Source organism: Plodia interpunctella, chromosome 17 (genome assembly GCF_027563975.2).
Source record: "Plodia interpunctella isolate USDA-ARS_2022_Savannah chromosome 17, ilPloInte3.2, whole genome shotgun sequence".
Lineage (NCBI taxonomy): Eukaryota > Metazoa > Arthropoda > Insecta > Lepidoptera > Pyralidae > Plodia > Plodia interpunctella.
Window position 1 is genome coordinate 7,663,289 of NC_071310.1, and position 18,810 is coordinate 7,682,098.

The following is an 18,810-nucleotide window of genomic DNA, read 5'->3' on the forward strand; positions in this document are numbered from 1 at the left end:
ATTTGCTGATTTTCTGTTTTTGCTAATCAGCAAATTAAGCACGAAACAAACTTAGCCACATAGTTTGTTTATGATTCTATGTTAGCAGCTGCTGGTAGAAGTGACAAACCCAAAAATATCTTGATGTCGTCTAGGGATCATTCTACTAACCCTACAGATTTTCAAATAAATCTCTTCTTATACATTGAAATGAATAAGAAGAGATTTATTTGAAAATTTCTTATACATATCAATGCATAATCATTTTTTTAATAAATCTCTTCTGCCAATAGGTACTATGAATGAAGTATTTATGACTGTAAGTTTTATTTTCTTACAATACTATTTCATTTCTTTCTTAGTTTCCTCAAACACTAATTTTCCTGTTGGGTCTCTTGCTTTTTCTGTTTAGGAGTCTAGACATTGGCTTAGCTAAGCCAGTCCAGGTCATTTCATGTTGCTATCTCGAAGGTAGTAGCAAGGAGAGATTTATTTGAAATTTTCTTATGCATTGATATGCATAAGAAGATATTTATTTGACAATCAGTAGCACCTATCAATTTACCCTATTTGTTTAGTTTTACACAAATTTATAAATTTAAGAAAGTTTATCTAAGTTTTTTGCATAGTGAAATAGTATGATTTACTACAAAAGGCTATACAGGAAAGCGTAATAATTCATAATAAAATCTAAACACCGTATTCATAGGGAGATTTATTAATAGGGACTGTTCGGCAATTATCGTCATTCTCATATTTTCACATTAAACCCGATACGATGTTGGTTAAACCCTTGAATAATCGCAGATTTTGGAACGTTATTTCGATCCAAATTATCACGTACACTTCCTGTAAATAATGATTGAGTTATAAGCAGAAGCGGGTGTCTAGTATCTAAAAACATAGAATAGAGATTTGTGTTTCCACAGAAATATAAAAGTTGTTTAATGCATAGATTTCAAAAAAAGATTTCCGTGGCTTAATTTTATTGAAACCTTACGCATTTGAATCGTAATATTTGTAATAAATTATAATGTCTACTGTCTCCCGAAAGAGGTTGACGTCCGGCAGGCGGCTGGTTGTGTACAATCACGGTCGAATCTCTAAAATTTTAAGGTTTATTTTACGTTGACGCACGCAGAATAAGAGAGAGAAAGAGAACTTAAAAAGGTAAGAAAAAACACTAACTGATGACTCTCAAAATTTTAGGTTATTGTCTAAGAGTGGGTTGCACCACCAACTTTAATTAACTATTACCTGCGCAGAAAAAAGAAAACTACGCCATTTTGTCTAAACGACGAGAGCGCGTTATTTACAGTCATCGTCAAAGTTTACTCGAGCAACCCACCATAAATAATAATCATAACACTTTTCTCTCACGACTCTTATTTATTTACTAGCTTTTGCCCGCGGCTTCGCACGCATGAATTTCAATAGAAATGTATCTAATTTTGCTACAGGACCCTACTCATTTTCCGGGATGAAATGTCTATAAGATTTTAATCCGGGATTCTGAGGCATTTTTGATTCATTAATTAGTTTTTCAATTATCCTACGGCAACCTGATCATTTACCGGGATGAAATGTATCTAAGATGTTAATCCGGTATATAAGGTACCTACATACTAAATTTCAAGCAAATCGGTCCAATAGATTTCGATTGATGCGCGTTCAGACAGACAGACGGACAGACAAAAATTTCCAAAACTATATTTTCGTCATCTATATAAGTAACTAAGTATATTCCATGAAGAATTTAAAAAAAATATATCCAATGTACAAATTTGGCCTTTCTTCAATTTTATTATATGTATTGATTTATTCATAAAAATACACACAGATATTAAAATTATATGTCCATTAAAATTTATACATCAACTTTTTTGCAGTATTTTTTTATTATCCACGCTATAAGTTTATCACTTGTTCTCGTTTCACAAATCATGATAAATCGGTTTTTGTAATACTCGTTGGTAATCTATACAAGCTTAATGCAGTTAATAAGTCTTCCCTGTTTTACCGCAATAGCTTTTTGTTTCAGCACTTTTGGGGTTTATTTCGGAGTATTAATATTGTAATGGCTTTTTGGGCTATATTTGCCGCATACTAATCCTTTTATTATACTGTATTTATATTACTATGACGATTGTGATGAGTAAATATCATTATATGGATATCGATAATGAAAAAAAATCGATAACAAAATAAAAAAAAATATACTGGAATGGCGTCAGCCTAAAACTTCTGAAGAGGTAAATCTGAAGTGATAATTTCCTCTCTTGACCTAACAGGGGATCAAACCCGGGATTCTTCCGATGTAGCAATCTGGCATAGCGCATGATAACATGTTTCCAAAAATATGTACCTATTTTTAATTAAATTGTAAAATACAATACCTATTGATAGAGAGGATAGGTTTCGGCATGATGTATGCCCACTTTCAATGATTTTGAAGCGGTGGTTATGTAATAGTTAAGACGCCTGTGGACCGAAAGGTCCTAGGTTCGAATCCTCGTGCCACATGGTTTTGTACACATATATAAACCTTTAAAAATAAATTAGGTATAAAATTAACTGCTTTAAAATTCGGATATATAGTGTGAAGAAGCACGAACAGTTGATTATGTCACAAAAGGCTGCACACGTTCCTTTATGAGTGGAACTCGGGGCATGTGTTAGGAATTTTGCAGAAATTCAATAAAGCTTATGGCAGGCACGCCTTTACCTACATTGTTTGGTTGGATTAGGGTATGGTGCCAATTATTAGTGGGTAGCTTTTAAAAACGGTTTTTCTTTATGTCTTCTATTAGGATAGTAGTAATTACTATTAAAAATATTGACTCAAAAAATTAAAAAAAATAAGTAGGAAAACTTGGGTACCAACAGTCGATTTGACGATGAATTTAGTTGACTAATGCATCGCAATCTATTATAATAAATTAGAAAATGTGTTTGTTCTTCTTTCAAGTCAAAATGGAGCAGGTCTCGGTGATATTTGGTGTGGACATAGTTGGACTGTGACATAAGTTGTTTTTGATGCGAGCGGAGCCGTGAGCAACACCTAATATGTATTTTTTGTTTTTTGTTAGTTTGATAATAATATAGAGTACAGATAATTTTAGTAAACATTTTTAGTCTTTCAACTCTCTTCTTTATTTCGAGAAAAATAATTATTAGCACGGTATTCGTAACAAGCGTACAATGATGACGCATTATATAAAAAAAATTGTGTTCATTTAAAATTTAGAATACTCACTTACTTTTTCTCTTTTTAGTTCTAGTTTGGTTTTCAAGAATGGAATATATTTTAAAATTGGAACTCATCAAACTTGGGAGATAACAGCTTTACACCACTCAGCGGCGCCACACCCAATAGGCTATTTTAATTAACAGCGATGGAATTTTCTTTAACAACTGGAAAAAGTGACGCCTGCATAGGAAAAATTGACTAATGGAATATTCAATTTTTCATTTCAAAGGATTTTGTATTTCGAATAAATAAAAACAATTGAATTTCTCGTTTTGATTTTTTGATTGCAAAAACTACACGAATTTTTGAAACATGAAAATGATTTTATGATTAGTTGACTACAATTACTTTATAAAAGCCACCCAAATAACAAAATCTGGTACTATAAAAGTCATGAGAAAGTTATAGAAGTAGTTTGTTACTTGGGTAATTATACTCGGATCTTATATGGAAATATAAGTTATTTCTTGTAATCAGTATAGGACTTCGTAACGTCATGTCAATACTCGCAAATCATTTGCACTTTATTGTGGTCATTAAGAGGAATTAATCATACACAACTACCTACTTTGCAATTCTAATGAAGTGGTTTGCCATTGCCTTGTCCATTTCACATACTAAGTGATAAAGTTATCAACTACAGGGCAGTTTTTCTTAATCTGAAGCAAGAAGTCATGAGTCAGATTGATATACAAACTCACGTACCTCAAGAAGGATTACAACCTGGGACCATTCGATTTATAGGCGGACGTCTTGCCCATTAGACCACCATCGCTTTAGTTGCAAGTAGTTCAAATTGACCTTTTATAGAGAGGTCATTAATGTGCATTATTATAATAATGGTTAATTTGTATATTTAAATAATTCTAACTGTAGTGACAGCATTGTGTTGACAGACAAAATTGTGGAGCGACTGGTAGCGAGCTCCCCTCCGCCCCAGTCGTCTCCTGTACCGCGTAGAATACACATGTTGTTGTTTTGTAACTTGTGAGTAGCGCAATAAATCGACATCCGAATTTATAAATTTTTAAATTATGTAATAGTAATATAATTGAAACTATGTATTAACGATAAATAAAAGGCTTTTTTGTTTTATTTAATGGCTTACAAAAATAACAACATACCAAAAAAAAAGCTTTATAAACATGTCGTGAAAACGTTTTAAGAACGTTTCCTGCGCCATTAAAACGACTAGTAAACAGACCTGGAAAGATGGATGGTCTAACAGAGTACAAGGATCTCCACTTGAAGAAAGTGCAAGTGGGAAGTAGCTGTTTCCGTGTCTTGATGTGGCAACGATTACTTCATTTATATTGTACATATTTTAATATGATTTTTAGGCTATCACAATTTTTTTATTAGAAAAAAAAATCTTTATTTGCATTATTTAATTTTATATATACAATATTATTTTAATAATTCCATACGAAGTTGCGATAGGGATAAATTATTTCAAAAGTAAAGTACTTTACTTTACTTTCAAGTTCCACACACCTGTCCGGCTTCCCGTGGCCGGATGGACGGGACGAGGGTCTTTCCACACGTTAAAAAAAAAGGGATAAAATATTTCAACAAATCAAACGAAAAATTCAATAAAAACCCTCGAAAGATTTTTTTGCGTCTAGTATTAGTCGAATTGTCATAAAATATATTATGCAAGCACCCATTACACTATGAACATAAATATTTAAAGCCTAATTGGCTTAATAAAATCTTCTCAATAAACTGTAACTAAGTAGGTGTTGCCAGTAGTAAAATCAACACCGAAAAAAATCTACTCTAATCCCATTACACGTAGTGATGTGGTGAAAGCTTAGCCGTATTATCGATATTCTGTTATAACGTATGGTCCAAGTAATAAGCGATTTAACTTGGAATATTATAATATATATTCAAAAGTATGTATTTTTATAAAATTTTAAAATAATCCATGGATCGTAAAACATTACGGTTAAATTGTAAATTATTACAACACATGCGTGCGTGCATGCCATAATTCCATACAATAAACGCATATGGTCTATATCGGCCTTAAATCTTTTGAACATTCAGACACGTTCTAAAATAACTTTTTTCAATTTTACTATATACGACTTCAAAATTCAAATTCAAATTCAAATAATTTATTCAGAAATTAGACCTTCACAGACACTTTTTCCCGTCAATATTTATAGTTATTTCTCACAAGCTACAAACTACTGGCATTTCGGAACGACCACTGCTGAGAAGAAATGCCGAATGAAACTCATTTGAACAGTATAGTTTTCCTTTATTTTGATACATTATTCTAACACTTATAGGTAATTTCCTTGAAAACTGAATAATCTTCTCTATATTATTATACTTAGTTTATATTTTAAAATCTATACTATATTTCCATTGTATAGTATAGTTTATTCTTAGTTCAATCAAATTTATTTATTACCTAAGCCAACGTAATTCCCAATATATTTTTTAAATAAGTTTACTTAAAAAATATATTTGGAAAAAATAAATTTTAAGTAACACCTACCTATTTATTTGCAAAAACGTAACGTTCCTGCAATTTGTTATCTTGAAATAACGTGCCCAGAAGGTTGGCAGTTTAGTCACGTTATATGACAATACTGATTCTTTGAGCGAGATATATATATATATATAGACTAGTTTTTGCTCGCAGCTTCGCTCGCGTTAATTTTCCGGGATGAAAGGTCCTATTTCCTTCTTTATACTTCAAACTACATGTATGCAAAATTTCAAGAATATTGGTTGACTAAATAGAACGTAAAGAGGTTACAAACAAACATCCTTACTTTCGCATTTATAATATTTGTTATGTTAGTTAGGAAGTTGGGATTAGGATAACCTATTATTTACCAAGAGATGGCGTCGATAAAAAAGATGGCGTGGAAAAATTGATATTATCTTTGGACCACGCTCTCAGACAACGTGCTCTGATTGGATGTGGTAGGAACTTAAGCTGGGTCCAGCGACGCTGGCACTCTAGCTTGGATCAGGCGTTTGAAATGTTGGTTTATTGTGCACCTGCTTGTTGACTTTGGGCTAGTACAGTCAAACAGCACATCAACCTTCAAAAATACATTACAAACTCGCCGCTATTACCGCGCCAGAGAGGTTCATGCAGCGTTCATGTGCTGTTGTAACTGTACATATATTTCCAAAATTCTAAAGTTTTATAACAAAATATCGAATATTTGAGTAGAGAATAATAATAATCCAATCCAAATCCTCCGGCTAAGAAGGACGTCTTCCACTGAATTTCTACCGTTACCGTTTCTTAAAATTTTGGCTTGTTTATCTTTTTATTTGTTTACCTTTTGTCTCAGTCCAAGATGAACAGGGTATAATTATCAATTTGTTATGTAACAACTGGAATCTTCTTGTGCTTCAAATTCAATATTAAACAAAATCGACGGGTACCTATTCAGATATGAAAAATTATACATATCAAAGTAAATAAGTTTGTGCGTAAGTACAAATAATTGAAATAAATAAAGTTACAAATCTATCCATTATACGAGTATAAGGAATACAAAAGCCAAAAAATACCTAAGTTCAAAAGGCAAATTTAATTCAGAAATTTAAATAAAGCAATGACGTTTATCGCTATAATTTCTCGATTAAAAAATCTATCGAATTAAAAAATCAAGAAGACTACATTACACTATTCGTGAACAGAAACGAAGTGTAGTCAACGAGAATGCTATCAGATCACGAACTTAAGGGGATCTCGTAAAATTATTACCTTAAGGCCACGGTAGCTTATGACAAGGGGGATAAGCCACAAAATATAGCGGCCCGCTTCCACTACCCGGATTATGGGAGTAATATCGAATTATTATAGTAGGGTTATAATGTTTGATTGTAATGAGCGCTAAGGATTTTACGTTCTTTTTTAACCATTCATGGGTGAATTTCGCGAGCGTTTGAACGCGAGTAGCGTTTCATTAGTGTCCAACATTTTTTTTAAATAATCATTTTTTTTTTAAATTAAACTTTTGCAAAATTAACATTGTAACAGTACTTTACTTATTTGTAACATGGGGTAATTAAATTGATTACTGTCTATGGTAAAACGTAATAGTTCCCCGCGGCGGAGTTCAAAATGCTCGTGAAATTCATCCTCATTAGATTAGTCTGCTAAAAGACATTTCAAGATGACTAACGTTGACTGTCTAATATTGATATTTATTTATAATAGGTTAAATAATTTTATTAGTATAAATATAGTAAAAACATATGTTTTTGTCTAGTAGGTAGTTTTGTTCCTCGGCTCACAACATGTGTTAGGCGACTGTACGTACTGTGTTTAAACTAATTGTTCGCCGCGAACGTAGACCTCGCGAATACAAATTTTTTTTACAATTTTTTTTTTTACATATAAGATATAATTTAAAATATCTCAAAACACATTTTTCAAAGTTACAATCTTTTGGCTTCGTGCCGCGTGACGCCATGTTTTTCGTTCTTCTTGCAGTTCTTGCCAGGCGTCAACTCTAAGGCGGTGGCGTGTGGTTCCTCCCTAGACCATCCCATATCCTCCCAAGTATATCGTAGGAGGTGACTAATGGACACATTGCCTAGGCAGCTGATAGGCAATATGAGAAGTTGACGTCAGACAGGCGGCTAGTTGTAATGTCACAGCTGAATTTTTTTTACATTGACGCGCGGGGTTGCGGCTTCACAACCCCGAACGCAACCAGCAATATGCTGAGAAGTAGGTTTACAGTGTCGGTCCCTAAAATGGTAAGCCCTTCTGGCATGCAGAAGAGTTTACACCATTTTTTGAATAATAACTAGGTATATAACTTTAAAATTGAATGGACATTTTTTGAGCTTGCGAGACCTAAACCACATATTTGCTTCAGACTTGATTTCTTTCCATCATTCATTCATTCATTCATTCATTGCATCTTCATCAGACTAGATTGAGGTCAAACGCACGCAAATATTTAATTTTTTCTTTAATTACCAACTTCTTTGAAACTTAGCCAAATCTGTGCAAATCATTATAATTAAAACCTTTTAAAGCTAAAACAGGATCTACAGCTTAAAGAATTTTATTGACATCTTTGAAACCCTCTTAATTAAGATGGTCACAACCGGCCGCTTTTTATTAAGGCTTTTAATAAAAACAGATTAAATATTTCCTTACCTCTTTTTTGGATTTTTATTAAGCGGTGAAATTTCTTTTAAATCTATCAAACGTTAATGATCTGGCTACACACTGTCGCCTAATTTAGATGCCGACGCGAATGAATTCAAATATTGCATAGTTTGAATATGAAGTGGATTGACTGTGGACTGTGGATTTTTTAATCCGACCATACAAGCAAAGATACCCGAAATGTGAGGTGTCATTCAATCGTTTTTTGAACTAAACTTGAACTAATGAAAAAAATTAGATTATAAATGAACAACTAAATTAATCTACAATTAAAACTAAAGTACCTACAAATATGAAATTAATTTGAATTATAATTTAATATAATAAACAAACATTTGATAACAAAAGTTAGACTGAATCTATAATTAACCATTTAACTCTAAATATATATATATATATATATATATTTAATAATTTAATTTAATATATTAGGACAAATCACACAGATTGAGCTAGTCCCAAAGTAAGTTCGAGACTTGTATCATAGGATACTAACTCAACAATACTATATTTTATAACAAATACATACATAGATAAACATCCAAGACCCGGGCCAATCAGAAAAAGATCATTTTCCATCATGACCCGACTGGGGATCGAACCCGGGACCTCTCGGTTCAGTGGCAAGAACTTTACCAATGCGCCACCGAGGTCGTCAATATATATATATATATCTGTCTCTCTAATTTAGACCAAGCTAAACCCTTTGATTCAGCCAATAATACCTACATTATTGATGGACAAATCAGAATGCTGCAGGCAATTTGGCACATGCGATATTCATGAGCATTTCTACGGACGGTTTGCCGATTGACATAACGAACTGGGTGAAAGCATTTATTGATTTAGTTTACATTGTACACTGCCGGCTACACACTGCTAACAGTTCGCCGAACTGTGGCGAATTCGGTATACATTGCTGATCTTTCATTGCGGCAAATAATAGCACTCGTACTAACTACGCAATGTTCACGCATTCGCGTCGGTATGTGTCCGAGTTCGGCGACAGTCTGGAGCTAGCATGATGTTTGTTTGTTCGTCTGTAGCCTTATGAAATTGTACCTATACATCAATACAAAGATGGTCTCGTGCATTAGATAATACAAAGGTAGTTTTGAGTGAATGTGACAGACTGACAATATATATTGGGAGCAACTATTGGAGCGGTGCACGGTGGTGTTCCAGTGGATGAGACCGTCCGCCTGTGATGGAATGGTTCCAGGTTCGAACCCTACTCGTGCCACATGAGTTTGTATACCAATCTGACTCATGTATACCGTCAGTCGTTTTTATCGACCACCACTTGCTTCCGGTGAAGGAAAACATGGTGAGGAAACCTGTTATTAACTTGTGTCTGAAACGGAGAAGGCAATGACAAATCACTCCTTTACTAATGCCAAGAAAGTTGTTATGTGTGTCTAGTCTATATTTTATTTTATTATTTTAAAATCATACTAATATTCTAAACGCGAAAGTCTATCTATTCCGCTTTCACGGCTAAACCGCTAGACCGATTTTGATGAAATTTGGTATGCAAGCAGTTAAAAGAGCCCCGTTCAAAAAGTTCAAATAGGCTACTTTTTTTTCAAAAATCAACTCATAGATGACAATAATGAGGGGTGAAACTTTGTATGAAAATCATGTGTGTTTGTATGAAAATCTTTCTCAGAGAAATCCACGCGGGCGAAGCCGCGGGCGCAGCTAGTAAAATATGAATAAAACACAGCAAATCGTTACAACACCATTAATTTTCGACAACTGCATCTGAAATACATGGAACGAATGAAACCGCTAATGCGACCGAAACAAAATAGTTCAATTCCATCAATAACCATTAATTGTGCGCGTCCTGACAAATGTCGCCACTCAGTGTCCAATGCGACGCCATTACCGTAAATGCTGGGAGTTAGGCGATGTTCACATTGCGCTAGTTAAAATCTTAATTTATTACAACTCCTTACTAATAACAAAATTATAAGTTTATCTGATAAGGATGTCAATAGAAGTAGGTCGACTGCCAACTCTTTAAGTCCAGACTGTGTTACCAATTTTGGTTAGTTCCCATCCAAAAATATATGACGTAAGTCAGCTGATAAACCGCCGCAGGATCTTTGAAATTTTAAGCTTTTTTTTTAGTCATTATGGATTTTTTTTTCTATAATTATTAAGGACTGAAGCTTTTAAGGACTAAAGCTTCTAGGACTCCATGAAGCACGGAAGCTCCTACGTCGTGAATATAACCTAGAGTATATAGATAGAAATTATTGTTTTTTTTCTTGTGGTCACAAATCTTAGGTATAATTATAATGTTGTTATAAAAAGAATTAAGTTACATATATATTATTATGTAAGAAAATGAACAAAATGTGTGATAAATAGCAAGCTATTAAAACCTGAGAATATTATACCAGTGTGGGAGATATAATTAGCCAAAAACAAAGGAATATAATCTACACGACCAATGTGAACATAGGTCTTTAGGTCGAGGTTAGAATGCAAGAGATAAACAGAGCTGGTTAACGGGCCCATAGAATATGCATGTCTTGCAAGCTTGGATTCCCAGTAATTTTGCAGCATCGCTTCGAGGTAGCTCTGACGAGCTAACCAATCTATTTACAGGTTTGTATGTGGCTTTGGGGTGCTAATTTTGAAGTGTGACTACATATAAATAACGTCCTTATATTTATTGATGACGACCTAAAGTGCTTGCCTCTGAACCGAGAAGTCCTGGGTTCGATCCCCGGTCGGGTCATGATGGAAAATGATCTTTTTCTGACTAGGCCGGGTCTTGGATGTTTAGGTACTTATTTGTTATAAAATATGGTATCGTTGAGTTAGTATCCCATTACACGAGTTTCGAACTTACTTTGGGGCTAGCTCAATCTGTGTGATTTGTCCTAATATATTTATTTATATATTTTGTTATCTTTATTGTTAACCCTGCTAAAACTTATTATTATATTATAATGTAATATGTTGTAATGCTCAAATGTGTGCAATGGAGTCCTGACATGAGTCCAAAATAATGGAACGTTTGAATAATAAAACCCAAAAAAGTTTATGTGCGGATATAATCCAAGGTTTAATGAGAACACTGAAAATAAACTTCGTCTCACTAGTTGTAAAAGTTTTTATCATGATAAATTAAAATAATTCATAAACCTTGTAATTGTGGAGAAAATAAACGTTTATTTTTAATTTATTACCTAGCATCCATAATAAACTAAGCTCAGTTGTAACAGAAAAAAATATAGTATACTGGATGTTGCCCGGGGCTTCCCTCCCGTAGGAAATTTGACATAAAACATAGTCTACAACAATCTTGGATAATGTATCTTTCTAATAGTGAAATAATTTTTGAAATCGGTTCGGTAGTTTCGGAGATTACCCGCCTCAAACATACAAATATCACAAACGCAGTATAGATAAATATAAATTCTTCATATTACTCAAAAGTATTGTGATAAAAGAAAAACAAAATTGTTAAAATGTTTTCTCTAAAGAGTCGGACACAAAGGCATGAACACCTGGGGGCACAACTTGAAAATCTAGCTTTTGTGTATACACAAGTTTACTTTTTTTCAGTTATATGTTAACAGGTTTGATTTTTAACGTTCCGTTTTGATGATTATAAAGGTTTTTTACAGGATTTAGTGCAGATTAGGGGTGGTGATCATAGGTCTCTTCATCAACATCATTCATCGGTTCATCTATAATCATAAAAATTTAAGCCTAATGTAATATTAGCGTACTGTATTATGGCATAATGATTTTTAATCATAACCTTTCTCACGCATAACTATTTGAAGCTACTGATCTAAACTAACTTAAAAGTTAATTATGACACGTTTACCTGTAGGTATGCCAAAAATATGCCTTTGAGCCATTATGCCAAAATATTGTATGCCAAAAACGGTATGTCAAAAAACAATAGGACAATAAAAATATCCGAAAAAAAGGTACCCAGTTGAACTTAAATCAATTGAACGCAAAACTTACCTACCTACCTAGACTAGACTACCTTGGGTACTTACATCAAAACGTACAACTTTTATTCTACGACTTTTTGTGATTCGTAGGTTTTTTTTTTCATATAAAAAATAATGCAATCTACATGGAGATTCTACACATCTTGACTCTATGTAATAGCCAAGCAACAAGAGACATGAGTAGTAGCGTTATGTAGCGAAATCGAACATAGAGTTAACGTTTTATAGAAACGGCATTAAAATTAAAAAAAGAATTTTTTTTGTATTTATAATTTTAGACAATAGTCTTAAAACAAAAGATGTCAGTCTGTATGTACCAATTATGCGCCTTTGAAATGTTATATGTTAGATACCAGTAACCCTATATATGCTGTATCAATCCAGAAAGCATAACGATTTGATGATTTCATACGATTTGAAAAGTTTGTGGTTTCAAAACTATATTGGATATTACCAAATAAAAAACTACCAAATAAAAAACTACCAAACAGAAAACTACCGAATAAAAACTACCAAACAAAAAAATATCCTAGCGGTACGATATGGTAATATCATCGGTGAATCCTTTGTGCCAAGTATCAAGATAATATTATAACACTTCTAAAAAGTAGTCGACAGTTCGTCGCGTCCACTATAACGAATAAGAAAACCAAATCATTTATTCAGAAATTACGCCTTCACAGTCACTTTTTCGAGTCATATTATGTAACCTCACGAGCACCCTTTTTACAAGCGTTATATAACTAGAAACTTCACACAACGGATACCAAAGGCACCGTAGCTAACCACTACGTATCGTTTGTATATAGTCATTTTTAAAACATCCTGTATTTTTCATTCACACATTCTTCAAAACTTGACTTTTTTTAAATTTTCCTGTTTGTCTATAAAACTTGATTTCAACAGCCTGTAGTGTCCCACTGCTGGGCAAAGGCCTTCTATTTTGCCATCCTTGTTTGTCCATTGCGTAACTCCAATTTTTATTTGTCGCATCTAAATCGTCCCGCCATCTTGTTCTGGCGCAGCGGATCTTTTTCTACAAAACTTAATATTCTTTAAAAATAAGCGAAGAACTCAATTACATAAAACTCTCAGTTACTCAACAAAAATCAGAATTATTTGTGTTAAACACGATTTTTCAATCGTCTCCCGGGATTTCCCTCCTTCTCTTCATCTGTCCCGTGGGAAACAACAGATGCTGAATGTCTGAAACTTTATGTGGAATGAGCTTCTCGGAAGGATTTTTTCTTAGATTCGTTGAGTTAATGCCTTTTTTATTAATTCTAAGGATAGGTGGTAAAATAAATTACTTTATAAATAAACTTGCGGCTGGTCCCGGCTTCGCTCGGGTAAAAACTATACAAGTAAACCTTCCTCAGGAATAACATTATCTACCGGTTAAAACCGCATGAAAATCCGTGCGCTTTTGAGTTTATCAGACAGTTTTCGTTCAGTTCAGTTTTTTAACAGACAGACGATGCGTATGGCTTTGTTTTATAATATAATAAGGATAATATTAAGGGACTTGGCTTTTGATATAATTTTAGTAATAAAAACCTTAACTTAGGTTGATTTGTTGTATTTAATTGGCAAAATATTTTCAGCATATAAAACATCAAAAACATACTTAAACATACAATTTAATATGCATATTAATAATAATAATAATAATTTTCTTTATTCACTTCTCACAAGGATATGGGTACATAAGTAGTTACAATTTCAAGGTTTACATACATGTTGTGCAAAGAGAAATACCTAGTCCTTGTGAGAGTCTGGAGTCTGAACTAGGTCGAAACCTGTACTACAGATCTCCAGGCTCCCTCCCAATACATAATCAAGTGATCAACATTTTGTAAGAAAGTGAACGTTCAAATATGAAAGAAAAAATACATGCTTTGAAAAGAAGTTAAATATTTATAATATATTTTTCTTTTTAGTTCCCATTAAATGATTACAAAAAATGAGTAGTATGTGTACAAATAACAGTCCTATGATCTTATTTTAAAACATCTAACAAGTTTTCAGTATCCTCATAAGATAAGGTAAGTAACCATGCAGAAACATTCCTTTTGCACTGGTATTTTGTACTTGTGTAAATAGAAATCTTTTTATGTATTTTACTATATAGGTAAGGTCCTAAAAAGGAGAAAAATTTATGTGCAAAAAAAGTATTACATCCTTTTATTTTACAAATATTATGAGATTTGCGTTTTTTTAATAAGGCTTCATCGAAATGCATCTTTCCATGTTGTGTGAGAATAGTTGCTACAATGAACAGTTGTCGGATTGTAAGAACTTCACATTCTTGATACAAAGTTTTAGTGGGATAAAGAATATTTTTAAATTTAGATATTTTTAAAATTCCTCTTTGTGCAACCTCAAGTGGTTTCAGAATTGTTTTAGGAGCACCACCCCATATCAAGATGCAGTATTGTGCTACGGTTTGACATAAAGCAAAGTATATTGTTTTTAGAGTTTTAGGCTTCACACAGTGTCTTAGTTTCTTAAAAACCACCATGAGTTTCCGTAGTCTGTTTGTGACAGAATTTATATGTCTTTTGAAGCTAAGATTATTATCATATATTACACCTAAATATTTTAGATAAGTTGTATTTTCTAAATGTGGACAATTACAAGAGTTAGAATCTAAAGCGCATTTATGTATTATCAAATTCGATTTTAAGTTTTGACTACTGATGGTATTTCTAATGGAAAAGCAAATGTATTTTGTTTTATTTGTATTAAGGGATAGATCATTGTTATTTAGCATAGCTGTTATATCATTAAGTCCATTCTGAGCAGCCTCAAAAACCTCTCTCCAGGAATCAGCAGCAAACACAAGCGCTGTATCGTCTGCATATGCTACAAGTTTACCATGTGTTAATTCAGTAAGACATATATCATTTATATAAATGAGAAAGAGAGTGGGACCCAGTATGCTGCCCTGAGGGACTCCGTGAGTAATGGGCATGGCGTCACTTAAGTACGTGCCTATCTTTACTTGTTGGCTACGGCCCGAGAGATAGCTTTCGAAGATCTGCAACTGGACCCCTCTAACCCCTATGTCTTGTAGTTTATTTATCAAGATGGAGACAGAGACCGTGTCAAAAGCCTTGGCCAAATCAAGAAAAATTCCTAAACATTTTTGTCCTGCATCTAGATTTTGAGTTAAAAATTCATTCAGATCTTGAACTGCGTCTGTTGTGGATTTACCTTTTCGAAAACCGTGTTGGTTCTTTGAGAATATATTGTACTTTTCCAAATAATTTACTAGTCGATTATTAATAATTTTTTCGAGTATTTTTGAAAATGCTGGCAAAAGGGAAATTGGCCTATAGCTTCCGACACAGTCTCTGTCACCATCTTTGTAAATTGGAACTACAACAGATTTTTTAAGAGCCGTAGGAAAAATTCCTCTCGTAAAGCACAGGTTGATAATATACGTTAGTATCGGGACTAGGAATGGTTTACAAAGTTTTATAATTTTATTTGATATTCCATCCCATCCGACCGAACACTCATTTTTTAGTCCGTTGATTACCGTGTTAACCTCTTCCTCGTCTGTTTCTGTTAATACTAGCGAATTTAATGTATTTTTTATCTTTTTATCAGCTGTTTTATTATGTTGTTTATTTTTTGTTATCTTATCTGCGAGATTTTTACCAACATTTGTAAAATATTTATTTACTAAGTTTAAAGAGTCTTGTGGGTCAGGCGCTAGTGTTAGTAGTTCTTTAGGAATAGAATTCGATTTATTTGAAATATTAGAAATAGCCTTAACAGCCTCCCACATTTTTTTATTGTCCTTACCTGCCTTTTCAACTTGATCACTGTCATACGTTTTTTTAACTGATTTTAAAAGTTCATTGCAGTAATTTCTATAACGTTTATAAGTTATTTTAAGGGTGTCGTTTGTGGGATCCTGCTTTTGCTTAAGATGCAGATTATCCCTATTTTGTATGCAGCGGAGTAAGCCTGGCGTCAGCCAAGGTTTGATAATTCTTTTACGCCGTGAACTTTGATAAACTCTGGTATTTTTTTGGATTAGTTTACTTATTTCATCAATTAGGTAATTTATACAGAATTCCGGATCTTTTGATTGGTATATGATCTCAGCTTTTATTGTATTAATATCTTCAATTAAGGATTTTTCATCAAGGATTTTATGTACAATCGGTTCTTGTTTACATACACTAGTGTTTAATAAAAAAGAAATTACTGGTTTATGATCAGTAATCGTGGCATTGGGAACTAGTGTAAGTGCTGGAAGATTTGATTTTAAAAAGACGTGATCAATACTCTTTTGACTAGCGTCACGGGTAACTAGAGTATGAGCAGGAAGAAGTCCATGATAAGCCATGACATTTAAATAATCCTCGGAACTCTGATCAATTTTATCAAGGTTAATTGCAATATTTATATCCCCCACATAAATAATATTTTGATATTTATTTAGCTTTGTTAAAAGTTCATTTAGAGAGGCCAAGAAAGGTGAGATATTAGAATATGAAGGGGAGCGATATGTGCCGACTAAAACCGTTTGATTGTTCAGTTTTATAATTATACAATTTGCATCCATAAAAATAGGTTCTTCAGAAGTTACATTGATGGTGTCCTTAACATAAACTACAACACCATCATTTTGTATAGGATTTCGAGTAGTGTAATAAGAGTTATAATTTTTTAGACTTGGAACAGAGTTGGTATTAGCAAGTCGACACTCGGTTAAGATAAGTATATCTATATCAGTTTTTATTCTATCTAAAAGTATTTCAATCTCATTACAGTTGCAGTTTATGCTTCTTATATTTTGCGTCAATAGGGATAATTTAATTTTGGATCTAGGTATATGTTCTACAACATCTTCTACATTACAGGATATTGATTTATATTTAGTAGTGTTTTCTATATCATCATATATATTTAACTGATCGAAGACGGGATAGAAAAATTTATCATGTGTATCGTCACATATTTGACAATTATTTGAAAAGCAGGGTATTGGTACGTATTTGTGATAATTGCAATGAAATCAATTATTTGTAAATAAATGTCTGCAATTATTGAGTAAAATGACTCAATTATTATTTGAGTAATATTGTTTCTAAAGTACAAGTAAATAGAAAATATTAAAGTAGAAATTTTCTGTTGTATATTATTTACATATGTATAAATAGTTCTAATATGGAAACTCGGTTCTATTTTCTTACAAGTACTTACCAACATTTTAATGTTACGTAGCACAATATTCACACTCCACAAAGACCTATGCTCAAATCTATCTGCAAATTTACCACCAAGTATATAGTTGATATAATTTAAGTGGGAACTGAAAAAACGAATCAATAATATTTTAAGTATATAATAGGAATTTAAGTGTGTATCACGAGGTTTGTATATTGTATAGAAAAAACATTTGCACCTAGGAGTTATAAACATGTTTATAACAAAGGGCCTTAAAAATAACACATTTCCATTAAAAAAGAATGTCTGTAATAGTCAACCTGATAGTAACTCACGCAGATTATCTTCGGATACTATTCTTATTACCTTAGCATCTTGCTGATTTTTCTGTTTGACATATATTTTCCCATATGAGGTCCAGCACATATATTTATTGTGTTTCTTAACGAATTCCCTTGTCCGGTAATACAGCTCACTGGTGTGTTTCGTCAATACTTCATCAATGTAGATAGTGCAGGGCTCACCTGGTAATCCAATATGTGAAGTGTTTAATCTGTTATTTTGATTTTCTCTGTCATAGATTCTGGAGTTTTTAATCACAGATGTTTTTAAGTTCAAAGTAGTAAAATCGACTACTATGTGGTTATTTTTCACATTTTTTGATTTAAGACGATAAATATCTCGTATGTCTGAGTCCATTATGGGTTTTTTTATCGTATGCCCGATGTTCTTGACAATATCCATGAGTACATTCTTATTTTCAGTACTTTGCTTAGGAATATTTTTAATTTGTACGCGGGACATGCAGGAACCCGATTCCAAAAGTTCTATTTTTGATTCTAAAGTTTCAATCCGATTTTTGTATGAGTCATTTTCTCTTTCGAGACGTTCCATTTTCAAGATAACATCATCATATTTTAAAGATAGGAATTCAATACTTTTTTGTATCTCTAAATTTTGTTCCGTAATTGTGGTCAAAAAAGTATCCATTTTTGCATTTTGTTTGTTTTCGAAAGAGAGAAATAAGGCTGTGATTTGAGGCATAAGCTCCGAATATATATCGTCTTGGTCTACATCCAGCTTTCTTTTAAATCTGCGAGTAATATTCGCTGAGTCGCGATCTCGTTGTTTTGTTATGACGTTTAGTTGTGTATCGGATCCTCCGCTCATATTCAATAAGTTTGTAGCAGGTAGCATACTGCTGTGCGGTGGTGTATGCTGAGTCGACATGTCAAACA